The sequence below is a fragment of the Ranitomeya imitator genome, chromosome 5 (genome assembly GCF_032444005.1).
Source record: "Ranitomeya imitator isolate aRanImi1 chromosome 5, aRanImi1.pri, whole genome shotgun sequence".
NCBI classification, from domain to species: Eukaryota; Metazoa; Chordata; class Amphibia; order Anura; family Dendrobatidae; genus Ranitomeya; species Ranitomeya imitator.
Window position 1 is genome coordinate 620,465,360 of NC_091286.1, and position 27,542 is coordinate 620,492,901.

Here is a 27,542-nt window from a genome sequence, read left to right on the forward strand (position 1 = left end):
CATCTATCTATGTTAGAACAGGCAATGCATCTGCCACAGGGAACACAACTACCCCCAATGGAAAAACCATCCAAAAACGTAGGTGGACGTGAACCAATGTAATGACCACGTGTGAGATAATCTCTCAGATTTTTTGCCCGACGGAAGGTAATGGACGGTTTGTCAGGGAGAAATTTACTTAAGATGGGGTCAACCCTAAGGATAGGCCATGCCTTTTCCAATGCAGATCTCATCTTATTAGATTGTGAGTTAAAAGATGTAATAAATCTCACTTTCTCACTTTGATGCCTTGAATCGGGTTTGACCCCATAAAGTAAATTATGGTGAGACGTGTATTTTGCCCTATGGTAAGCCCTTTTAATCGCCCTACCACTGTATCCACGTGACAAAAACCGCTCCCTTAATTCAGAGGCCCTCTTCTCAAAATCTAGGTCGGTAGAACAAATCCGCCGTAACCTTAAGAATTGTCCGATAGGGATAGACCTGATCATGTGGGATGGATGACCAGAGGATGCATGAAGGAGTGTGTTGGTGGCAGTCATTTTCCTATAAATATCTGTCTGTACCATACCCTCAACATCCTGGGGCTGTGGGAGAGGGACCTCCTCCTGTCAGACGAACAGGGGTCTGTGATTAACCCCTTGCGCTGTCCACCGCTCTTTGGTGCATTTTCTGTGCTGCAGTGTGGCATGTCTATCTCCTGCTTTTACCTTGCACCTGTTTGTGATTCAATTACAATAAATTATATTTGTTACTTTGGACTATAGACTGTTTCTGGTGTGTTATTTTTCTAAGCGTAATTTGCAGTTTGTCCTGGATACGTCCATATATGCATTGTGGTGTCCATCTGGCTTTAATAATTTGGAGCTTTTTTCTCTAGTATTATTCTCCACTCTGCATATGATGTTAATTCTTTTATTCCTGTAGTCTTAGGCAGACTACCCATAGGCAGACCCAGTAGTATTAAGCAGACCCCCCCATAGGCAGACCCTGTAGTATAAGACAGCACCCCCCATAGGCAGATTCTGTAGTATAAGACAGCAGGGAAAAAAAGAGGAAGTCCAGCTCACCCTAGTAGTAATCCCAGAAGGCTCGGAGCACGGAGACGCTATGTCAAGCGTGAGAAGACCAGAAATGAAGAAAAAATTCCAGCTCAACGAGGAGTGAAAAGTAAAAACTAAATACTTTATTCACTTCAATCAGAAGCAGAGGATGAAACATCAGCACAATACAATAAAAACACTATCTACGCGTTTCAGGTGACAGGGCACCCTTAATCATGATGACATCATGATTAAGGGTGCCCTGTCACCTGAAACGCGTAGATAGTGTTTTTATTGTATTGTGCTGATGTTTCATCCTCTGCTTCTGATTGAAGTGAATAAAGTATTTAGTTTTTACTTTTCACTCCTCGTTGAGCTGGAATTTTTTCTTCATTTCTAGTATAAGACAGCACCCCTTAAAAAAATAGATAAGTACTCACCTTCCTGGCTCCTGCACTGCTCTGAGCTCCTGCTCGTCTCCTGACAGCGGGCATCAGGCAGTGACTCATCGCGCCCCCTGTCAGCATCGCCGACATCAGACGCTGACGTCAGTCACTGACAGGGGGATGATGGGGGAAGGAGCGTGGCGCAGTGCTTCTTCCCTCATCATTGTGGTCAGCTGTATCAGCTAAATGCCGGTACAGCTGACCTTGCGATGACAGGCGGGGGGCCCATTGCTGGCACCAGGCCCCCTGCCTGCTCAGGGGCCCCATAGCGGCAGAGCAGGGAGATCGATTCTGACTGCCTAACTTTCATCAAAATGAACAAGTCGTGGATCTCCACAGACTTTTGTCGCTGACTGGGCAGACTAGTCAATGGTGTAGTTTTTGGTGTCATGTATTGATCTTGCGTTATTGCAGTCTGTGCCACTTTTGTGGTGGCTTCTCTGCCTATTGTAGTTACTGCGGCATTGGTGGTAGATGAGGTTGTGCAGATGACGAAGGCATCAACCTAACCTGGAAATCTGGCATGCAGAGCGTGGCCAGCATTGCTGAGGGGAAGAGATTGACAGTACCCAAACAGAGAGGATACACAATGGGGTGAACAGAGGGAGATGGCAGGCAACTGTTCCGCAGAGGACCGACACTCCTGAATTTCTCCATCAAAGAATTAGGTATTCCTCAGTCTTGGACTTTTTTAAAGATAGTTCTGAAAAAAACAAAATGGCCATTTGCAACCTGTGCCATGCCAAGATAAGCAGGAGCCTGACCAATAAGAACTTAAACACCACGATCATGATCAGGCGTATATCATCTAATCATTCGACTTGTTGGGCCAAAGTCCTGGGTTTATGATTCTTTCCATCGGGTGACACCATTCCCTCTTCCCCTGTGCTAGGTGCTTCCCAAACCCCTGTCCAAAACACTGGTGCAGATTCTTCCTGCCCTGCAGCTACCCTTGCACATTCTGACTTACCATCATCAGGCATTTCCAAATCTTTGTCCAAGCACAGCATTCATGAGTCTGCCGACTCATGGCAGCAGCCATCACTCGGTACTCAGTCCCAAGCTGCCACTTTTTCTCTGTGTGGCATCCCTGCCTTGTAACAGCACGTGGAAAGGAACATCACCCATGCCCTTACCAATGAACTTACTGGCATTGTTCAGTTAACGTCCAACATGTCGACAAATGTTTGTGGACAGGGATGCTACATTTCCCTGAAGGCACACTGGGCTGGGGCCCGTTTCACACTCTGGCATGGCGAATGCTCTCCTAATGCCAAAGATTTCTGGCCCTACTTCCATCCAGCCACACCTCCACACGTCCCTCCATCCATCCCTCATCCATCCATCCATCCAGCCATCCCTCCACTATTATTATTATTTATTTATATAGCACCATTGATTCCATGGTGTTGTACATGAGAAGGGGTTTCATACAAATTACAGACATCACTTGCAGTAAGTAAACTAACAATCACAGACTGATACAGATAGGCGATGATCCTGCCCTTACGGGCTTACATTCTTCAGCAGTGTTCCCCAACTCCGATCCTCAAGAGCCACCAACAGAGCATGTTTTCAGGATTTCCTTAGCATTGCACAGGTGATGGAATTATTGCCTGTGAAGGTGATGCAATTATCACCTGTGCAATATTAAGGAAATACTGAAAACATGACCTGCTGGTAGCTCTTGAGGACCGGACTTGGGAACACTGTTCTACAGGATCCATCCATCCAGCAACCCCTCATCCATCCATCCCTTATCCATTCATCCCTCATCCATCCCTCCATACATCCCTCAACCATCCATCCAGCCATCCATCCCTCATCCATCTAGACATCCCTCCATCCCACGCAGCCTCATTGTCAATTTAAAAAAAACAGCGTGGGAACCCTTCTATTCTTGAATAATCACATTACTAACGCTGACAGCTGACTGTTGCAGCCCCCAGTTGTCAGTTTTGCCTGGCTGGTTTACAAAAATACAGGGGAACCTGAGTCGCCCGCCAGTGCCGTGGGGATACTCAGTACCGGGTCCAGTACTTAAGGAGACGTGTCATGGCGGTGACCCGGTCCGTGGCCCTGGGCGCCCATGTAAAAGGGAATTGATTAAAGTTTATGTTCGTGATGCCACCTGTGGTATTTGGTCAGTGAGGACCGACGCTGCTTAAAAGGGTCCTCTGGGGTGATGTTATGGCAGTTGAGATAGTATAACTTCCCACAGGTAAAGTAGGTCCCCAAGGCTCCCGGGTGTAGATGGAGATGGTGAATGGTGCAGTAGAGAATGAGGACACAGTTTTGCAGTTTCTTTACCTGGTTTACTGAAGACTTCAGGCAGCCACAGTCCAGGGCACCAGATCACAGGTACAGGCACGGTCCGGCCGGCTTGGAATCAAATTCAGAGTCCCCTTTACCAAGTGGAGTTAAAAGCCTTCCTCATAGTGCGGTGGTGTTGTAGTCCCTTACTGCCTATGGCTTCTGATAAGGTCCTCACAGTTCTCTCAGTCCTCCATAAAGGTGGGACACAAACCCGTATGGCAGGTGACTCGAGCCTTTTTACAGGGTCCCTATCATGACCCGGGCTCTATGTGCCTCTGTGCCTCCTGGGTATTAGGGCAGACAGGTAATGTGTAATCCAGCTGTCCTGCTGGTTTCTGCTGTAAGTCTTAGAGTCCCTCACAACCTCAGTCTTCCGGCTACCAGTAATCTGCACTTCACAGGGAAATAGCTCCTTCCCAGCTGTTCTCCCCAAATGTCACTCTCCTGTGTTTCGCTCTCCTTCACGCTCACTAAACAATATTCTTCCTTTCGTATTCCTTCTATTTCTCCAGGAGCTGTAGCACCTTTCGCTGCACGGCTCCTTCAGTCTTTCCGACACTCAATGTCTGACTGCTCTCTTCTCTGTCCTCTGACAAACTGCCTGAAAACTCCCTTTCTCTCCAGACCAGAATGCATTTATAGGGGAGTTCACTCTTAATCCGGGTTCAGAGCTCCCCCTTCTGGCCTGGAGTATGAACATGTTGTGTGTATGTGATTACCTGATAAAAGAGATCTTTCATCGCTTCCAAGCGTGACATCACTCTCCCCGTGAGATAAGCAATGCCACTGTGATGACCAGGACCCTGGGGCATCACACTCCCCCCGTTAAATCCAGTACTCCCGGACTGGGAAAAGAAGAACAACAATACAAATTAGCAAAAAGATATACAAATTTTTAAATGCTGTAAGCATGTAAAACAGGTTAATTAATGTAAACTTTGGCTTCCCTTTTATGGGAGGTAATTGATGCTTGAACGTTGCTGGAACATATATACATAGTATGCATACTTTCAAAAATAGACCTTATCTTATAAATGGCAATTACACTTATGGATATACTACTTTAAATTCTCTTTATTCAAAGTGCAAAAACCAACATTAGCTTTTCTAAAATTTACTATCTCTTACTATACTTCCTTCAACACTACGGTATCTGTTTATAACACTATCTACTTTCAACAATATTATGTGTATGTGATTGCCTGATAGAGATCTTTCATTGCGTCCAAGCGTGAAATCACTCTCCCCTTGAGGAAAGCAATGCCACTGTGACGACTAGGACCCTGGGGCGTCACAAACCCATGCCCTCTATTTATTTAATTATTTATTTAAAACGCAGGCTCTGGCTGATAAATACTCCCAACAGTCGCTGCCTGCTCTCGCTGTTATTAGCAGTAGTCCCATGGGCCGATGCCAGTGACTGGAGGTAAACATTTTACCTCCTATTGCAGCTATGAGCTCACGCTGTTATTTGACAGTGTGGGAGCCACGGCTGTCTGACTGGTGGTAACAATTTTACCGCCAATCAGAAGCAGTTTTTGCTTCGCTGTCATGCACATGACAGCGAGAGAAACATCTGGTGTTTGAGGGGCCGAACCTGAACAGTAACACAGACTTCCTGGAGAATTCTGTGTATGATATCCATGCCTTAACAGTAGGTCTGCCGTACAGACGCCGAACTTTACTGTTCGGGTTCACCCATCTCTAGTAGAAGGCTTTCACCATTTGAGAAAATTACTTAATTATAAATCAGACCCGGTAAGTTACATGGAAATGTGGATATTCTGTCAAGTACACTTTTTGCTGGCAGTTGTGGCCCAGTCCCAGATTTGGGCAGTTTGGAGGGTATGTAACAAAGCAGGAGGTAAGGTCTTGGATGGCAGGAAGTGTGACTGATATGGTTTTAGTTTTTACTGAATTCTGGTTCCAGAATTTTTGAGCAACCGGAAGAACCTGGGTGGGAAAGATCGCTCCCACACTCCAGTCCAGATCTTACTGGCCTAATAAAATGCACCTGGTCTGGTTCAAGTAGTAGTGTGCTGAGGCTGGAGAAATACAGAGCTGATGTGTAGTCTGTACTGAAGCCTGAGAGGTTGCTGTAATACCAAGTGGGTGAGACCATGTTATTTACTTTGGTTTACACAGAGAAAGGACTGTTTTGTTATTCATTTATGCTAAAGAATGGCTGATAACATTTTGAAGCTGTAAAGTTTATGAAGCACAATAAACTTTATTCTGTTTTGATAATATGTCAAGGAAAAAACAGGGTGACCACGCAGATCCCACTGCAGTCACCTTTTTGTCACAAGAACACAGCCAGGGAATCATGCAGATCTCCTGGCTGGTACCAATTTGTCAGGAACTGACACTCCACAATAACAAAAGGAACTAGGTGTCACCACCAATCGTGGATAAAGGCCAGTTGGACACCTGTTACAGGTAGCATATAATTTCAGGGGTGCTGTTTATAGAGCAAGAGGAAAGGGTTGGGTTACGAAGAGGTGAGGTAATTACAGTTGCTTCTCACAAAATTAGAATATCATCAAAAAGTTAATTTATTTCAGTTCTTCAACACAAAAAGTGAAACTCATATATTATGTAGAGTCATTACAAACAGAGTGATCTATTTCAAGTGTTTGTTTCTGTTATTGTTGATGATTATGGCTTACAGCCAATGTAAAATGTCATTATCTCAGTAATTTAGAATACATTATAACACCAGCTTGAAAAATTATATTAAAATCCGAAATGTTGTCCTACTGAAATGTATGTTAAGGAAATTTACTCAATAGGTCGGAGCTCCTTTTGCATAAATTACTGCATCAGTGAGGCTTGGCATTGAGGCGATCAGCCTGTGACACTCCTGAGGTGTTATGGAAGCCCAGGTTGCTTTGATAACAGCCTTCAGCTCATCTGCATTGTTGGGTCTGGTGTCTCTCATCTTCCTCTAGACAATACCCCATAGACTCTCTATGGGGTTAAGGTCAGGCAAGTATGTTGGCCAATCAAGCACAGTGATACTGTTGTTTATAAACCAGGTATTGGTACTTTTGGCAGTGTGGACAGGTGCCAAGTCCTGCTGGAGAATGAAATTTCCATCTCCAAAAAGCTTGTCGGCAGAGGAAAGCATGAAGTGCTCTAAAATTCCCTGGTAGACGGCTGCACTGACTTTGGTCTTGATAAAACACAGTGGACCTACACCAGCAGATGACATGGCTCCCCAAACCATCACTGATTGTGGAAACTTCACACTAGACCTCCAGCAGCTTGGATTGTGGCCTCTCCACTCTTTCTCCAGACTCTGGGACCTTGATTTCCAAATGAAATGCAAAATTCACTTTCATCTGAAAGCAACACCTTGGACCACTGAGCAACAGTCCAGTTCTTTTTCTCCTTGGCCCAGGTAAGACACTTCTGGTGTTTTCTGTTGGTCATGAGTGGCTTGACACAAGGAATGCGACACTTGTAGCCCATGTCCTGGATATGTTTGTTTGTGGTGGCTCTTGAAGTAATGATGACTCCAGCAGCAGTCCACTCCTTGTGAATTTTCCCCCAAATTTTTGAATGGCTTTTTCTTAACAATCCTTTCAAAAATCCTGCATTGAGAAGGGGTTGGACACTATAACCCTGGAGGTCCCTTCCAACTCTAACATTCTGTGATTCTGTGAAGTAGCCATGAAGTGTACCATGGTGTGGCATGTTAGTTATCCACTTGACATCAATACTAATAAATTATAATAATTTACTAACTAGTCCAGTTCTAACAACCTAGAAAAATATGTTATATAGAATGTGTGATGGATATTAGCCATTTTTTCGATAAAATGCCATTCCATAAGCTGATGACTTTGGTCTTTGTGCCCCTTCAATATAAACTTTATTTTTTTTTGCATTTTCTAGAGCACGCGCCGAAAAGCAGCATAGGAATGTGCAAACAGAGCACAGGTGTTATATCACAATAAGCAGGATACAGTGATAGTAATCTTTTGTTTTATATGTGTGGCGATGGCTATAGTTTACTGTATACGAGTGAAAGGCCTTTCAGGAAACATTGCTCTTCCTATCAGATGTGAATTGTGGGAAGTGAGGACAGGTGCTATTGTTTTCTGATAAAAACATATCTGTGTTCAGAGAATTATCTAGTCATAACCTCATCTGACTGATGATTTTATGATACTGATGGGGAGGGGCCAGCAAGGAAGGTAATTATCATATCAATCAAATAAATTGCACAATAAGATTTGTGAAGATTTCATTATTCTATTTTGCAACCATCTCAGCAGGAAACAAGACATCATACTAACCAGTTTAATACTGAGAGTTCACCCAACGAACACCTTTCTATAAGGCTAAGCTCAGATGAGCACAGTCAAGTCATCAAATTGCAGATGTGTCTGGCTCCACGTGCATCTCCATGTTTTAGTCTGCATAGTGACTGGGTGCTGTAGCAGCCTGCTATTTATATGTACTAGTTAAGAAATGAATTGACTAGATGTGAATCGACCTTGCGTGAAATTTAATTACATTCACAGATCTCTGGGCACTAACACAATTTGGGGTTCGATTTACATGAATTTGAAAGAAATGCTTTGCACCATTTAACATGTTGCCAAAGATTTTCATCAGCCAGAGAGAGCTAACAGAACCCCAGGTGTGGACATGTGGACTTCCCCTTCAGCCTGGTGTAGCTCAGTCAATAGGGAGTGATAATCAGAGCCACTATAAAAGCTAAGGTAGGGAATTCAGCAGCCACTGAAAGCTATAGAGAAGACCTCAGAGCGCACAACTCTGCATTAAAAGGGAATTCCTATCTCCAAGATCATATTCCAATATGTAGTAGATGTAATAATAATAATTAGAGATGAGCGGACCAAGGGAATTTCAGTTTGGGTACCAGAACTCTACTCAAGCCTCAACCAGAACCTAAACCCCATAGAAGTCAATGTGAACCCAAACTTTGGAGTTGTAAAATGGTCATAGTAAATGGTTTGTGTTTGTAGTATAGTTCTTCTGATTCCCTGTGTTGATTACCCCACGTTCAGGGCACTGCTGTAGATTAAAGCGAACCTGTCAGCAGGATTTTGCTAAGTAACCTACAGAAAATGTCAGGTTGGCGCCATTATACTGATTAAAAGGATACCCGAGGTGATGAAATCCGTCTTGTGGTTCTTGTGTAATTAATGTTAAAAGTTTGCAGCTAACAATGTGCTCGTGCTCCGGGGTGGGACTGTAGGCAGAGTCTGCACGGGCTACTCTGCTGACATGCAGACACTGCTCCTAGGCCCAAAACTATTAACTGGATTAGATGCAGTAAAAATAGAGATACACAGGCGGTGTAGTTAGTTTCACAGGCGGGCTACTCTGCTGACATGCAGACACTGCTCCTAGGCCCAAAACTATTAACTGGATTAGATGCAGTAAAAATAGAGATACACAGGCGGTGTAGTTAGTTTCACAGGCGGGCTACTCTGCTGACGTGCAGACACTGCTCCTAGGCCCAAAACTATTAACTGGGTTCGATGCAGTAAAAATTGAGATACACAGGCGGTGTAGCTAGCTTCACAGGCAGGCTACTCAGATGACTATCAGACAATGCAACTAGCCAAAAAGGATTGGCTGATATAGATTACACCAAATGCTGTGACAAACACTTGCACAGCACTGGCACAGACCTGCCTTGCAAACAGTGCTATGGACTGCTGTAATCTACCCTGAAAAGGGCTGATATTACAACTAGTCTGACTCCTCCCGACTCCCTAAACCTATCTCTCTGAAAATTCGCTAAAAAAAAACACTCTTAGACTGTATAGCGCCCACAGCAGCAGCGGTGCCGTCTAACACTAAGCTGCAGCAGTGAGGAAATGGTGGCGATGGGGCAAATGGCTGGTTCTTATAGGGCAAGGACATGTGACATACACAGCCAATGACACATGCCCTTACTTGTGTGCATCACATGCACATTGCTGTGTGTGTGCACTGCTAATAGGCTGAGAGACTGCACCGCCCCACTGTAAATGCTGGAAAAAAATGGAGATCGGCGTTATTTCGGCACAGATCTATCCCCCGCCCCCACGCCCACTATACACTGAAACAGTCTATTAACAATGACAAAAAGTTTTAATGTGCAAATCAAGCTAGGCTTTTGGTGAACGAACAGTTATCGAACAGAAACTCGAACAGCCGAATTTTACGCAAATTGTTCGAGTTCGTCGAACGACTCAAACACCGCCCAAAACAGCTCGAATTTGAAATTGGCGAACAGTTCGACTCGAACACCGCTCATCTCTAATGGAGACCTGAAGACAGCTGAGGCCAGTGTCCTGCAAGTGAGTGTAACGCACCCTACACAAGAGAGCACTCTGGACCAGGGACAAGAATTTTCTGTAAAGCACGAGGGCATAATGGAAAAGCAGCTTGACCACAGCTGTGATCCTCTGGCACCTTACATTTGCACCTCTAGAGGTAGTTTTGCTAAGCAGATTGCCTTTGTGATCTGGTTCATGTGACTGTCCCAGCAAGCTCTTGGCTATTATGTTAAAAGAAGTGCAAATAGGGTCAAATTATTAAGAGCTTTAAGACTCAAATTTTGCTCTATTATAATCTGGACTTACGGTCTTTTTACTACATATTTTAGGCCGGTCAGCTCCTGAAAAAGTGCCCACAAAATACTCCAAAGAATCTTCCCATCCATTTTTATGGAAAAACTTATTTCCTATTCATATGTTCAGTATTTTGAACTTGGCATACACTTTTTTTCCACCAGGAATTTTTGAAAAACTTTTAAGGAAAAAAACAACAAAGAGAGTTTCCCATACAAATGAATATAGTTTTCTAAGCTTTTGAAGATTTGCTTTCAAAAATTCCAAAAAAGCTCTTTGCGTATGTTTATACATTTAAAAAAAAATGTTTTGGAGTGAATCCCTACCTCAAAAACTGCGTAAAAAAATCATATTCTTCATTTTTAATGTAAATCCAAATAGCTATTCCATAGGAGGTTTTTTTGTAATTTTGCACAGCAAGTCATTTTTACATTGCTGTGCATGGGTTCATTCTTTCTAAAGTTTTTTAAATGCTTTTTATCTGTGCTCTTGAGGAAAAATACTCCTACAAATGTCTTCAAAACCTCTTCAAAATGCTTCAAGAAATGTTTCAGAAAAAAAAAAATTCCTTCCTTCACGACATGCGCCGTATTAGTACAGCGCATGTCGTGTCTCCCCCTTTGATGTGGGTTCTGATGCTGAGCACATATCTTTTCCGGCACATGTCAGCTGTTTTGAACAGCTAACATGTGTCTCTAACAGCCGCGGGTGGAATCACGATCATTGTCAGTCTCTGACAGTGGCATTTAACGCGTGCTTCCAGCAAGCGTTCCGGAAATCCGGCCCATTGGTGACCCCACCACGTGATCATGGTCACCGATGGGTCGGCATGACAACCAGAGGTCTCTAGCAAACCTCTATGGTTGTCACTGCCCGATTGCTGGTGGTCGGCACTTATAGCAAGTGAGCAACTCTGCTGATCTGATCATCGCCTGTATGCAGTAGAGCCGATCAGACAACTGGAGCTTCTAGTCTCCCACGAAGTTTATTGAAGCATGCAAAAAGTTAAAAAAAGTTTTTAAAAATATAAAAAAATGGAATAAATATAAAAGTTCAAATCACCCCCTTTCGCCGTATTCAGAACAAAACAATAAAAAAATCAAATATACCCACATTTGGTATTGTCGCGATCAGAATAACCTGATCTATCAACAAAAAAAAAATAACCCAATCTGTAAACGGCATATCGAGAAAAAAGGTCAAAATGCCAGAATTACTTTTTTTGGTTGCCACAACATTGCATTAAAATGCAATAACGGGCGATCAAAAGATCATATACATACCAAAATGGCATCATTAAAAACATCAGCTCGGCATGCAAAAAATAACCCCTCACCCAGCCCTAGATCCTGAAAAATGGAGACACTTTTTTTAACAAACTTTGAATTTTTTTTCACCACTTAAATAAAAAGAAACCTGGACATGTTATCTAACATAGTAACATAGTAACATAGTTAGTAAGGCCGAAAAAAGACATTTGTCCATCCAGTTCAGCCTATATTCCATCATAATAAATCCCCAGATCTACGTCCTTCTACAGAACCTAATAATTGTATGATACAATATTGTTCTGCTCCAGGAAGACATCCAGGCCTCTCTTGAACCCCTCGACTGAGTTCGCCATCACCACCTCCTCAGGCAAGCAATTCCAGATTCTCACTGCCCTAACAGTAAAGAATCCTCTTCTATGTTGGTGGAAAAACCTTCTCTCCTCCAGACGCAAAGAATGCCCCCTTGTGCCCGTCACCTTCCTTGGTATAAACAGATCCTCAGCGAGATATTTGTATTGTCCCCTTATATACTTATACATGGTTATTAGATCGCCCCTCAGTCGTCTTTTTTCTAGACTAAATAATCCTAATTTCGCTAATCTATCTGGGTATTGTAGTTCTCCCATCCCCTTTATTTATTTTGTTGCCCTCCTTTGTACTCTCCCTAGTTCCATTATATCCTTCCTGAGCATCTATGAACTTGTAATGACCTGGAGAATGATAATAATAATAATAATCTTTATTTTTATATAGCGCTAACATATTCCGCAGCGCTTTACAGTTTGCACACATTATCATCGCTGGGGGATGCCCACAATCTTAATTCCCTATCAGTATGTCTTTGGAGTGTGGGAGGAAACTGGAGAACCCAGAGGAAACCCACGAAAACATGGAGAGAACATACAAACTCTTTGCAGATGTTGTCCTGGGTGGGATTAGAACCCAGGACCCCAGCGCTGCAGTGCTAACCACTGCGCCACCGTGCTGCCCTCAATAATAATGGCAGGTCAGTTTTAGCAAATGCAAAAATGAAAAAGGGCTCTGTTATGAAGGGGTTAAGAAACTGCACAAAATAGGAAAGTTTACCTAAGGCATTTCTGCAGAATTCAAGGTTTATTAATTCATCAAAAACTCTTTGTGCACATAGCCTATGTGAACAAAGCCAAAAAGGGCATACAACTTCTTAGAAAGTGATCCTTTAAAAGATGTGGTATACCTCCCATAGAGGTGACCGCACGCCTGCCATGGGGCCCGTAAGCAGGAGGTCATTTCAGCAGTATCCGCGGCTACCGTTGATTAATATGGTAGATCAGGGAGCCGATGCCTCCACGATCCACCATTCAGTCTGTGCCTGTGAGTCTGAGACTCTATGCACTGCAGGCTCGATGATGTCGTTGCGTTGCGCCTGCAGCGCAAAGCCTTAGTACTCACACTACACAGACCAGCGTAGCATGCGGAAGAACTGGGTGAGGTGAGTAGTATTTTTATTTTATTTAATGCCAGTAGCTGCAAGGAACCTTGTGCTGAGTGGGATTAATGGGGGACATCATATTGAGTGGAGGGCTGGTTGTGGGGGACATCATGCTGAGTGAGGGGCTGTGATAACATCTTACAGAGTGTTCATAATGATAGATACTATAAAAACTATATTAGTTTTCATCCTGTGCAGTGAACGACTGTAAATAATATAAAACTGTGCCATAATTGCTGTTTTTGTTAATCTCAGATAACAGCAAAATAAAAAATATCCCACTATAAAGTATCCCAATATATAGCATCAATAAGCTTTCATGCTGTTCGGCAAACAGAAAACTAAAAATTTATGACTTTTCCAATATGATATAACAACCAAAAAAAGTTATTTTTTTATATTATCTTTCGTGTAAAAAAGCAGTAAAAGATAAAACAAGGTATAAACTGGGTTTCACCATGCAGAGCAAAGTTAACATCACATTACACAGTGAATGCTGTAAAAAAGAACATTTCTAAACAATTCCAGACTTAATGCTTTTTGTCCATGCCTATTACTTCAAAAAAGTTATTAAAAAGTTGTTTGTACCCCCAAAAAAAGGAACAGGATAAAGTACAGTTTATCCTATAAAAAAAATTGCTCCATCTACTGAAAAGTAAGAAAGCAATGGGTATCAAAATATGGTGACCAAAAAACAACACCCCAACATTTTTTTTTAACAAGTCATTTTTTAATGCAAAAGTAGCAAAACATAAAATAAAAACTATTTGAAATTTGTATTGTTGGAATTGCATCGACCTACAGAATATAATACAGAATATAATACACCAATTATACTTAATGGTAAAAAGTGTTTAGAAAAAATAAATAAAATGTAGAATTGCTGTTTTTTTTGTTAATTTTGAATTCCAAAGAGTTAATAAAAAAAATCAAAAAGTCTCATGTACCACAAAATGGCACCAATTAAAACTCCTGCTTGTCATGCAAAAAAAATTAGCCCAATGATGAAAAATTGTAAAACTTTTGGCTCTCAGAATATGGGGACTAAAAAGCATTTTTTTTCACAGAGTGTATTAAATATGCAAAAGTGATAAAGTGAAATAAATTAAACCATAGAAATTTGGTATTGCTATAATTTTTCTGATCCACAGAATAAACTATTTATGCAGCAGGATAAATGGAGTAAAATTTTCAATACAAAATAAAAAATGACGGAATTACCCATTTGTTTATATTTCTAACCAGTGTCGGACTGAGGTCCCAAGGACCCACCGGTAACATCAATTCCAGGGCTCCACTTTACAGTTACATGCAAATGTGACTTTATCTTCATTCATAAAATTCTATAGCAATAAACTGGGTAGATTGTTAAATGAATAAGATGCTGTTTTGGTCTGTATATGGTAAATCAAATATATTATGCCAAGTACTGATCATATAAGAGGGTGATGACCCATTCCTGCACAGGGACCCACCAGAGGATTCTCCTGTTCTCCTGTGGCCCAGTCCGAATCTGTTCCTATCCCATAAAGAGTTAATAAAAGTTTGCTAATGAGTTACATATAATGAAAAATGATGCTTCTTACAACTACAACTCCTCCTACAAAAATTAAACCATCCTGAAAAAAGTTTATTACTATGCCGCTGAAAAAAATATTATGACTCCAGGAACGTAACAATAAAAGAATGAAAAAAAAAAGGTTAATCATAAAGACTAAAACTGGTTTTGATGCCAAACGGTTAAAGTACCGAACATAAAAATAATAACAACTATCATTCTTATTATTTTTATTTCATGTTATCAACTTTTTTGTTATCAAGACTTCAATTGCTAATTTTTACTTTTTGAAATCCCATTTTATGCCGTTGACATTGGTAGCGCATTGCTTGAAAAGCTACAATAGGAGCAAGATTAAACCGAAAAAACGAGAGAGTGGATATATTGGAAGGCTGTGGAAAGGTCTGAGCCGCTGTAGATTTAGCTGGCAGATAGGTGGGGAGGAAGAGCGGAGGAGAAAATTAACAAAGGAACAGGTGTAATGGAAAGTACATGGATGTGAATGGAAAGTACATTAGGTTTCTTATTGCAGTCAGCTGCAAATGGTCAAATGAATACAGAGCTGCTAAATATTTGGCTGGAGATTGGCAAGCCATAGAATTATCTCCCAGTGACAGACCGGAGCATGAATTGAGTGGAAAATTACAGATACCAATTAGAAAGGTGTCCTGTGTATTTATTTATCAAGGTCTTTTAACATTACCTTTGCTTAAATAATTGAACCAATTTGAGAAATAAAACTTTAGAACGTGGGGTGATCTAGCTGAACGGGTGTTCAACGGCATTTGTTAAAAAATGAAATGTAAAAAAATTTAGACTACTTAGAGCTCATCCATACATTTGCACAGATTAACCATAGGGCACTCACAAACGTACATGTGGCCTTTTTATACCTCCTTATGTCTCAGTAGGAAATCAGATTTGTGCTATATTAGAGTCCGTGCACACGGCATCTTTTTAAGGCAGATTCCGCTTTGAACCCATGTGAAAAAGTACTAAGAAAACACTGCAAAGAATGAACATAATTCACAGCAATGTCAACACAACTGGCTGTGCACATACATATGCTGTCTCTTTTCACTTTATTTAAACAGCTTCGGGCTTTGAAATTCTTCCGGCAGTTTGTGCTTGGAAGTCACTACTATTTTATATGTAGAGTGCAGGAAAAAGACGCCAGTAGGTGGTAGCAAAAGTCATCAAAAATAAGTCACAAAAGATGCTTCACAAAAATGTTTGCATTTTGCCGAAGTGTCTTTGCTACGGAAAACTTGGAAGGTGTGTGTGCCAGGTCTAAAAGATGTCGTGAGCACATACTTCTAGAGTGGTTTTAAAAGCAGGAAAAATATGAAGTACAAAAGGCACTCTGGTAGAGGAGTATCTATAATATAACTGGAGATGTGCCCTGCTGCATCACCTGGATGGGAGAAAAGAGAAAGAGAAGGAGCTAGAGAGAGAGACTATTTTGTGAAGCATTCAAATGCACCGTCAACAGTGCGCACACAGTGGGCATAGTTGACTATGAGCTTTATTATCTCCACCAGCACTGGGTTTCAGTCACAGGGCCAGAGCCAGTTCAGTCACCGCTCGGAGTATACAGTGCAGCCGCTGTAACCGCACCTCCGACCCTGACTGACACTGGCTCTACATTGAGGCTCAGCTGTCAGTCAGGGCCAGGGGTGCAGTTACAGTCGCTGCTCTGTATACTCAGAACAGTGACTGAACCGGCCCCACCCCCCGCACCCTCGACTGAGACCAAATGCTGGTGGGAATAAAGTTAATTTTCTCACCGCTGCATAGGCTATTTTCACACTTGCGTTGGGCCGAGCTGTGGAGGACGCATGCCGACATAGGGGAGCTGAATAGAAGAGGTGCGGCAGTGGGCGGGGCTTAAGTTAGGAACCACGCAGCACTCTGCAGCTCGACTTTGTACTTTATGGTAATTTTTGTGGGTTTTCCCACTCCCCTTTTTGCTTTTGGTAAATAGCGTCCTTATGCTTTATCCTGTATTGATATCAGCGGATATTTATCTGTATCAATTTGATTTATATAGCTGACAGCTATGCTGATTGTTTTCGCGAGCTCATTTATTCATTTAATAGGTTAGAGTAGAGTAGGTCGCTGCCAAAGAGTCTACCTTGTTGTGGTGTCAGGCTTAAAAAATCTTTTGGCTTAAACAAAAGCTGATAACTATGTGTGTGATCTGGTATTCAATGGGAACTGTTAACGTGTGATTGGTGAGGACGTGGTGCAGAAGCGGACGGTGGGACTGGAGCACTATTATTGTTTTCAGGAAGGAAATTTTAACTGACAAATTCACTATTAGTGTGCGGTTCACAAAAATTAGCACTTTTACAGTTTACGATACAAAAGTTGGCTATTTTACTGCACAGTGTGCTACTATCATCTGTTTTGCACTATTTACCTGGCACAATCGCTTTCAGGGACTGTGTCTCTCTGCATTTTACGGGATTATAATTATAGTAATGACAAATGCATCCGATCTTTTAAAACCCTAGCAACATCCCTGATGGTATCTGAAAGTATAGCTGTAGATGTAGTAGTGCAAAGGCTGGTACTGCACTAGTTTGTTTGGTCATTGATGCCAGTACCATTCTGTACATACACACATGGACTAAATTGTTGGTGCCCTCCTGTTAAAGAAAGTAAGGCCAAATGACGGCTGCAAGCCTAGGAGAGAGGCCATCATGACAGGTTTTGTGCAGGAATATAAGGGGTTAAAATATGTGTAGGACTTGAGGAAATAGTGTGGGTGGATGATAGGGTCAGCCTTAGGTTTAATAAGGTGGGGGCAAGTAGGGGTTTATAAAAGCAGGGAACCATTAAGAATGAGGCAGCCATATTTGATACAACCACTACAGAAGCTCTCACCCTCCCTTCCCTAATTTAAATATCTTGGGTATTTGTGAAAAATAAGGAGGTATTTTTTAGAGTGTTTTTCAGCTGAGATGTGTTGTTTTGGTAATTATGGAATTGTTATTAACTTTTTCATGGCAGTGGGAGGGACTTGAAAACTCATCAAAGTTGAAGATACTGTTCATATGGGATGGTTGAGGGAGCCGGCAATTGTTCAGGACCCCCAAGGTGGACACAATTTGGTCATGGTGAGTAGTGGAACTCCTGCATAAAGGGGCCTTGGTGGGCCTGTGGGTAGTAATTACCTATACCCTTTGTCAAGAAGAACCCAAAATAGTCACTGAAATAACTTGAAACTGTCAAAAGAATTTTCAATTTAAATATCAACTATTGAAAATCTGTCATTGTTTGAAAAAAACAATGGTGTTCAACAGAAAAAAAAGTTATTGAAACTGGCCTGAACAAAAATTAGGCTACTATTAACTTATTTTTTTGCTGCACAACCTTTGGAGTTAATCACTGCAAACAAATGATTTCAGTAACTCTCATTTGAACTTCTGCAGCGGTCCACAGGTATATTGGCAAACTGAACAACTTTCAAAGAGACTAGAGGTGAACGCAAAGGCTAAGGTATATCAGTGTTTAGCAGTTAATGCAGTAAAAAAGAGAAAATTAATAAATAGGAACAATAGTACTAAGATAGGTAAGACAAAAAGAAAGGAGATGTGTGTTGTGAGTCTCAGAAGTGGGACTGCACTGGATCAGGGTCACCGGACATACAGCAAACCTACACAAACATATTAAAATGAGTGGGCAACCTGGTAGCTCCGTGGTTAACATTTTAGCTTTGAAGCCCTGGGTTCAAATCCCACCAAAGACAATATCTGCAAGGAGTTTCTATATTCTCTCCGTGTTTGCATGGGTTTCCTCTGAGTTCTCCGGTTTCCTCCCACGCGCCAAAGACATACTGATAGGGAATTTAGATTGTGAGCCCCAAAGGGGACTTTGATAATGTCTGTAAAGCATTGGGGAATTAATGGTGCTATAAAAGTGAGTAAAATAAAAAAAATAAAGCCTTGAGGTGCTAATGTCTTCAAAGTGTATATTCAGACACTTTTCATTTTGAGCAATTTTCATAGTGTACGAAGGATGTCTTACAGAGGTTGAAGCACATTATCAGATGCACAGCAAAGGATACCAAACACAGCAAAATATGGGTGACGTGTCATTCTGTTTCGGCCAACTGGACAACATGTAAGTTGCACATTACTAATATAAAAATATATTAGACTAGTGAATAATATACACACATTTGCAGAGAAGAGGTTTATTGCTATCAGCAGAACATTACAAATTATTGATAGCTTGAGGGGACTGTTTTACTGGATGGAAGGACATGTCATGCTGTTATGAAAAAATTCTACCTTCAAATATATAATATACCAAATGTTTCATGTAAATTTTCAACTGAACTGTCATATTTGTGTGTGTGTGAGCAGGTACCAGGATGCAGTAACGGTTGGAGGCAGAACAAGGGTTAACAAGGGATTTTATTGAAGCAGAGTTACTCCACGCATGGAGAGGGCAAATGGGGGATAAGGATAATAAAACGGTGTTTGGTAGACATAGGTATAGCAGGGGCAATACAGGGTTGAGGAACGTACAAAGGTATCAAACTTAGTCTGGCGGTGTTGAGGATCAGTCTCTGTGAAGATAGAGGTGGTGTTCCAGCCTGAACGCTTGAAGAATCCAGCGTTGCCCTGGTCAGAGATCGGTTCTGGGTTCCAGTGTCAGCAAGGGTTCTGGAATGTCCTTCTGCGGGTCCTGGTTCCACTATGGGTCACGATGGAGAGAGAACAGCCCTTTCTTTTTAAGCGTCTGCACAACGCCAATACATGCAGGAGAGTCTATGTACTGTATGATGGCTGCACTCGGTTCACGGCCAGGATCTCGAGTCTAGAACTGCACCCCCTGTGGTCTTGTCATGGGGAGGGCTCACTCACGCTAGGTGACTCTGTGAGAGTGGATGTCAGGATTCTTAGTGGACATCCTTAGTAGACATTTCTTCCTACAGTCTCCGGTAAGTCTCCGTAGGCCTCTCTGACTTAAGCCTAATTTGTCCTACTGTTCAGCACGGGAGGGCTCTCACTCTGCCTCCGCACACTACAGCTTCCCACCAACCGAGTCCACGTTCCCGTACACTGTTCCCCTCTTATACCCTTCATGCCCCCTGATCTCAAGTTCAAAGGTCTGTTCGGGGCACTAATCTCTTCCCCATGCAACTTGGGTGACAGCACTGATGGTTCCAGATTCATAAAGGACAAGGCACGTTGAGTCTGGCTCTCCTCCTTTCATGTGCATGAAGAATTACACAATTTGGGGATATTACATAATTTGTGTCCTGCATTTTAACCTTTCAAATGTTATCCTCTCCATTCACCTTTGGCTTACAAATACTGATGTAAAATACTGACCAAATACTGAATGTGTGAATGTGGCCTAATGCCGAGCATTGTACCACTCCACACATTACCCCAGGTAGTAGAAAATGTTTAATGTTCCCTCGTGAAGCCTTTTTATAAATTTACCCCCGAGGTCTGCAGCCCATTCTTCACCTATCATTGCATCTAAGATAAAAGTGGGACTCGTCAATAAAGAGGATAGCCCTTCATCCCAGTTTCCATCGCTGTCTTGCTCCACGCAGTGATAGCCTTTGAAAGTGGTGGTGTGATATTAATAGAAAATCGGTAGCTGGACATCAGGCTTGTAGTCTTATATTTAGCAAATGACTTTAGATGATTTGTGAGACACAGTGTGATGCTTAGTTTTTGTATGTGATGTTCAATTTCACTTGTAGTACAGAATATATCAATCTTGGAATCAGTGGTACGGTCATTTTTCCATTTTTCCAATCTGTCCCTATCAACACGACAACATTAAGCTACATGTTGCACGTGCTATTGCAAACAGCCTGTGTGGTGTAAACATGATAACACAGTCTGCAGATTCTCCAAACTTGTCTCTAGCACATATGGGACATCACTGGAAAGGGAGCTGCCAGCAATGGATCTTGATGATTTTCCCATGTACATTCCTCAAACAGTCATAACCATTAATCACTTCATTTACAGCAGTAAAGGCAGGAAGTGCCAGGATTTATGTGTGTGGCACTCATACTAAAGGCTGAATGAATGCAGATGTTTGCAAAATTTTATTTCCATTTTTCCATTATTTACACATCATTAATATACAGTATTTATCTTTTCTGTGATTTATATAAGTCCAGTGGAGTTGTTCTTGTTGTGATCTGTAGTTTTCTACACCACATTTGTGTTTATCTCCTAGGCCCTATTCCCATTTAGTTTATTCCTCCCTGTCCATGTCCTGTGCCCTATTGTTGCTTTGTGCTTTTGTATGATAGAGGTTTTTTGTTATCCCTGTTATGTCTTTGTGTCTTGTTTACCTCACTTTTTAATCCCATGCATCATGGGGTGGGGGAGGTGACAGATTAGGGTTTAACAGGAGCATAGCAAGGTTAGAGACCCAGGCCTCTCTACCTTCAAGTGTACCCCCGGGACAGGGAAAGTTAAGGCCCCAGTTCCAGGGACAGTTTGAGGCCCCTCTCCCTTACCAAAAACCGTCACAGTGTGACACCTACACCGTGCATCAAAGTTATATTTTTAGTTATTTATTAAGAAATGACGGCACAGTGGCTTGCAGTCTGGCAAGTCTGTAAATGATTTCAGGTTTCCTTTATAATTAACAAGTTCCACAGTGTCCTTGCAGCAGGAATTACCACAATGTAGTGCATGTACAATAGATCTTAAGTTTAAAGCTGTAAAACGGACAATATAGGTCTTAGTTTAAAAAAAAAATTGTGCACTCTTCCTTATATTATCAGTGCTATTATGGCAGGTCAAATTTCTACATAACCATTCCCATATCTGTAATCTGAGAGTAGGCATTCTTATCACATGTTACCTTGCTAGAGGTCAGGGGCACTTTCCATCCAGCACACCTGCAGAAAATATATTGCTAAAAATCCCATTGAGCTTAATAGATGAGGTAACGTGGACAATAGATAGATATGATTGCCGAAAATGATGACTTGACTCATGTGAACGAAACCAGATTGTTAACAGGAGTTTTTATGTGGAGCATTATATCACTTTATCAAATGAACTTATATGTTTACCACAATGTTAACGAGCAGATAACACATTTATTACTGCTGTAACGTGCAGGTGGATGAGTAAAGGTCTTGTAGGGAGAAATCTGATGTATTCAAGGCATGTGTGAGAACACCGCGGTCACATATTAACCTGCAAATGTAACTTAGGAATGTAATACCATCCACTCCCCATATCTAAAAACTCACAAAAACATATACTAAAGAAAACACGTCCTTTTGACTATTTCATGTAAATTTCACAAATCCAAAAATTTAGCAACTCCTTATGTAAGGATATATCAAGAGTTATATTGGTACATATAAGTATGATAGGCTAACTGTAATATTACAAGCAGTACTTTAAAATAACTGAAAAGTGAAATAAATAGAAATATCGAAAAGTTTGAATAACAATAATAATTTTATTTCTATAGCGGCAACATATTCCTCAGCACGTTACATTTTAGAATAACCGTTTTTTCACAAGTTTAAAAAAATGAAAAACAAACAAATTTGTTATTGCTAGAAAAAGTCTGATATCTCAAAATAAAAAAGAAATTAACCGATATGGTCAATGTCGTTAGAAGAACAAAATAAATAAAAAACTAGACTTGCGATTCTTCAAACACCTAACTAAAATTGAAATAAAGAGCTATCAAAACCCGAAAATGGTATCAATGAAAAACTTGTCTCACCCCTTGAAAACAAGGCCAAACATAGCCCCAATGATAAAAAGTTACTAATTTCAGAAAATGTTTATGATATTGGGCATTTTTTTCGTAGCCACTAAAATATAAAAAAAAATTAAAAAAAATGATACAAATTTCTAATCATACTGACCTAGAAAATAATGCTATCCATTATCAGTACATTGTATGCTAGCATTCAAAATTACAGCTCACCTTGTTGAAAGGGTGTCCATGTCCACTACTAGGACAAGCCCTTCTTTATCTAAATGTTTAGTTTATACTACCCTCCCATGCCAGCACTGTTCCAGCGGTGTCGGCACTCGCATTCTTCCGTGCAGTTGCTGTGAAATGTGAGCCCTGCGCTGGCATAATTTTCCCCGCCTTTATATGAGATGAGCATGAAGAGGAAGTCAGAGATCAGCTGCAGCCCTGTCTTCCTCTTCACGTTCATTTCTTACGAAGGCAAGGACAGTGACCTCAGCGCTGATTGGGTGCCAGACTCACATGTCACAACACCCGCACAAGAGCATCAGGAGCGCATGTGCCAACACTATTGGAAGAGCGCCAACACAGGAGGTGAGTATAGGCTTTTTTATTTTATGGGCCAAACATTTAGATCAAGAAGGGGTTGTCCTAGTAGTAGACAACCCGCCTCAATCAAAAATTGTCCCTCATATGACAAAAATTTTAAAAAGTTATAGCTCTTGAGAAATAGGGAGAAATATATGAAAATGCAAAAAACAAAAACTGCCATTTTACTAAATCCATATAGAGTGCATTAACTAAAATCTGTGTTTTAAAAAATGTTGATTTTTTTTGTATAATCGAGTATAATAACAAGTTTGCTCATCTCTACCGGTCATTAAGGAGTTCATGGTTGTGTTGCAATTCTGGTAAGACTAATAACAATGAGTTTCCTGGATCAAAACACATTGTGTGAACTTGGTTGTCTTTCATCCCAGGTGTCCATGTAATCCAGTTGGAATTGATTGACTCTGTTGTGGGAAGTGACACAATGCAGACAAATTGTAAGACGCAATTAAGGGTACCGTCACACTGTACGATTTACCAACGATCACGACCAGCGATACGACCTGGCCGTGATCGTTGGTAAGTCGTAGTGTGGTCGCTGGAGAGCTGTCACACAGACAGCTCTCCAGCAACCAACGATGCTGAAGTCCCCTGGTAACCAGGGTAAACATCAGGTTACTAAGCGCAGGGCCGCGCTTAGTAACCCGATGTTTACCCTGGTTACCAGCGTAAAAAAAAAAAACACTACATACTTACATTCTGGTGTCTGTCCCTTGCCGCCTGCTTCCCGCACTCACTGACTGCCGGCCGTAAAGTGAAAGCGCAGCACAGCGGTGACGTCTCCGCTGTGCTCTGCTTTCACTTTACGGCCGGCAGTCAGTGAGTGCGGGAAGCAGACGGCAAGGGACCTGACGGACACCGGAATGTAAGTATGTAGTGTTTGTTTTTTTTTACATTTACGCTGGTAACCAGGGTAAACATCGGTTTACTAAGCGCGGTCCTGCACTTAGTAACCCGATGTTTACCCTGGTTACAAGCGAACGCATCGCTAGATCGGTGTCACACACACCGATCTAGCGATGACAGCGGGAGATCCAGCGACGAAAGAATGTACCAAATGATCTGCTACGACGTACGATTCTCAGCAGGATCCCTGATCGCTGCTGCGTGTCAGACACAGCGATATCAGATGGATATCGCTGGAACGTCACGAATCGTACCGTCGTAGCGATCAAAATGGCACTGTGTGACGGTACCCTTACAGTCTGAGATTTTAAGGAAGGAAGGAGAAGGACTAGGACTATTTCTATAGATGCATTGCATCAATTTGGATGACATCACATCTGAAGTTAATGAATTAACAAGAAAAATCTAATTGCCTAATCAGAGAATTATGAAACTCCAACAGATTTTATGGAATGAAGCTTTTACAAAACTAAAAACAAATCCAAATAAATAGACAAAAAAAAAAAAAAAAATGTTAGCCATTATTTAAATTTTAGATCTTTAAAAGAGGATGTTACATAAAAATTTGCCTTATCTCAGTTTTTCGCAGTTTTTAAGAGTTCTGCTTGAAATAATTTCTGGTCATCTGATGGACACATGTACAGATAATGGAGCTATTTTTTTTTTTAAGTTTTACACCCCAGTGTCCATCATATGACCAGGGCAGAGTTTTATCCACAGGAAGTAAGTTATGAAAGTTCCCATTGAATGACAGCAAGAAGAGGTCCTGAATCCCAAAAGGAATTGATGCATAAAGTTTTTTTTTGAAAAGTTGGGGAACTTTATTATTATACAATGAATAACATTTAGACATAAGCAAATCAATTTGATGCAAATCGGATTAATGTGGAATTATTAGAAATTCACTGGACCTGGCAAATTTGAAAACATTTTTATTCACTTTTTGTGGATCACCTTAAATGATCACCACCATTTTATGCATTGCAGAGGATTGCATCAGACAGAGAAGGCTTACATGAACTCTGGAGTGGTGATGGTTGTATTTCTGTCACTGCAGTTCACTTACCCATTTTTTTGCATTCATACAGAAACAGGCTGTCATGATTCCACCACTCACTGAGTCCTTGGGACGCTATGAATGACAGCTCTTCAGCTTTATGGGATCAAGGGCTTGCTGAGCTGTCAGGATTGCTGAATGACAGCTGAGCCACCCAAGCTGAAGCAGAGGGATAAGTATTGTGAATAACAGCTCAGCCATCCTATCTGGTTAGGACTGTGGGATATCCTTCGGGTGTCATCCATTCTGGCTAATTACAGGGCTATTTAGCTCTCTGGCAATGGCCAGATCATTGCCAATTGTAGCTTTGCTCAAGTGGTCTGTCCTTCCTCTGTGCTCTGAGTTGTATTCTGATCACTGCTGCTGAACTTGGATTTACCTTGACGATCTATTTGACTTACCTTTTTGTCTTGATCTGCTATTTTCCTGATAGCATGACCTCGGACTGTATCATGACTATGCTTTTGTCTTTTTCCTTTGTTTATTATGAGCCCTATTGGTGCTGACTCGGACCTCTTGACTATCCTGCCATGAGTAGTGACTAGCATCACACAGGTCACCAATATAGCAGAAAGAAAAAAACATTTAACTCTGCAACTGCCTCACAAAGTGTGCATGTCACAAAGTACTGATTTTTTCCATATCTAGTATATTAGACAGTTTTGACATACATAACAACAACACCAATACTGTGACCTGTTGCCGGTGGTAATTATAGCATTTATCTATCTTTCCTTGGTCCTTTTTAGGAAATGAGGAATTGTGTTAAAAAATACAAGGGGATTTTGTCCTCTGTTACTCCTCTGGGTAATACTGCACCTCTTGGCTCTATTATGAGTTATTTAACCCGCTAATCGTACTGGGCACTGTCTTACTGCCTATTTCTTGTTTGGGGTTTTTCCCCCATGCGTCCGTTATGAGTGATCGCTTGTAGGTCACTATGTTATTGTGCAGTTAGCTACTGTTTTCCGCTCTTTTGCATGCACTTTTCCATCAGTTTGGTGGCTCAGGGCAGTCAGTATTTGTGTCCAGGTTTTGGGTATGTCCCCATTTTGACCTCATGAGCCAGGGGATAGGTTTTCCCTTTACATTGTTTTGCAGGCATATGATTGTATACTATAACACTATATGTTTATAATAACGGAGGGACCAAGTTGTTTATATGCATTGTTTTTAATTATGTTTTAAATTTTCTTTGTGTGGTTTGCCAATAAAATTCTTGTTACTTTATATGAGTTATTGTTGTTTCATATGTCCGTGGTGTGCATATATATATAGTGGCTCCTTTTTCTCTTTTTTTTTTTTTTTCTCTAATCATCCTGCAAATGACTGACGTAACAGCGTAGATACTGCTCCAAGGTTTGATTAGTCCTTTCGGTCTGCCCGTTGGTCTGAGGGTGGTATGCAGAAGACAAGCAAACATTAATGAGGAGCGCAGAACAATATCCTTTCCAAAACCTAGAGGTAAATTGTATTCCATGGTCAGAGATGATCTCATCTGGTATCCCATGCAATCAGAAAACATTCTAGATAACCAGATCCACTGTCTCTGTAGCTGAGGGAAGACCCGTGCAAGGAATAAAATGAGCAGCCTTCATTAAACTGTCCACTACCACCAGAATAGAATTTTTACCGCCAGAGGTAGGTAACTCTACAATAAAGTCCATCGAAATAGACCCCCAAGGGTGAGATAGTACTGGCAGAGGCTTAAGAAGGCCAGTAGGTGAAACACGGGGAACTTTGTGCCGAGCACAAACCTCACAAGAGCGGACATAGTCATTCACATCTTTCAAGCAGGTAGGCCACCAGAAAAAAATGACTTAAAAAGTCCTGCCTCTTCTGTACCCCCCTATGACCAGCCAAAACAGAGTTGTGGACCACTTTGAGAATTTGAGGTCTCACAGCCTCTGGGACATAAATGCATCGATCTCTAAGCCATACATCATTCTGAAAGACAAGATTCACATTGTCAGGTGGGACAGCAAGAAATACGTCACCATCATAGGCCAGCTTGATCTCATCCCACAAGTCCCAGTCCTGGAGCACTCCTATGAAATTGACATCAGACAAGATAATCTCAGACGGGGTCCCAGGAGCTGAGTCCATCATGTGGTTCCAGGATAATACATCAGCTTTCCCATTACGTGAACCTGGGCAGTACGAGATAATAAAATCAAACTGGTTCAAGAACAAACTCCATCTAGCTTGTCGAGGAGAGAGACATCTGGCGGACTTAAGGAATTCCAAATTACCGTGATCAGTGAGCACTACTACCTGTTGAGTTGCTCCCTGCAAAAGGTGTCTCCATTCCTTAAAGGCAGAAATGATTGTCAAAAGTTCCTTATCTGCAATGTCATAGTTCAGTTCAGCAGAACTGTGAGAAAAGAAGGCACACGGTTGCTGCAAACCTTTGTCTCCGGTTCGTTGTGAGAGGATTGCTCCCAGTGCACAGTCAGAAGAGTCCACCTCCACGACAGAAGGCAGTGCAGGATCTGGATGCGTCAATATTGCATCCGTGGTAAAACAAACCTTGAGGCGATCAAAGGCTCC

General features: G+C 41.5%; 1 long non-coding RNA gene across 1 annotated transcript in view; it reads left to right on the forward strand.

Moving 5' to 3' along the window:
* The first annotated feature begins 6,122 nt into the window (after positions 1–6,122).
* LOC138680928 (uncharacterized) overlaps positions 6,123–27,542 on the forward strand; it is a 60,269-nt gene continuing 38,849 nt past the window's right edge. The window contains exon 1 of the long non-coding RNA XR_011321838.1: positions 6,123–6,244. This is a non-coding gene — a long non-coding RNA (uncharacterized lncRNA). The remainder of the gene's footprint in view (positions 6,245–27,542) is intronic.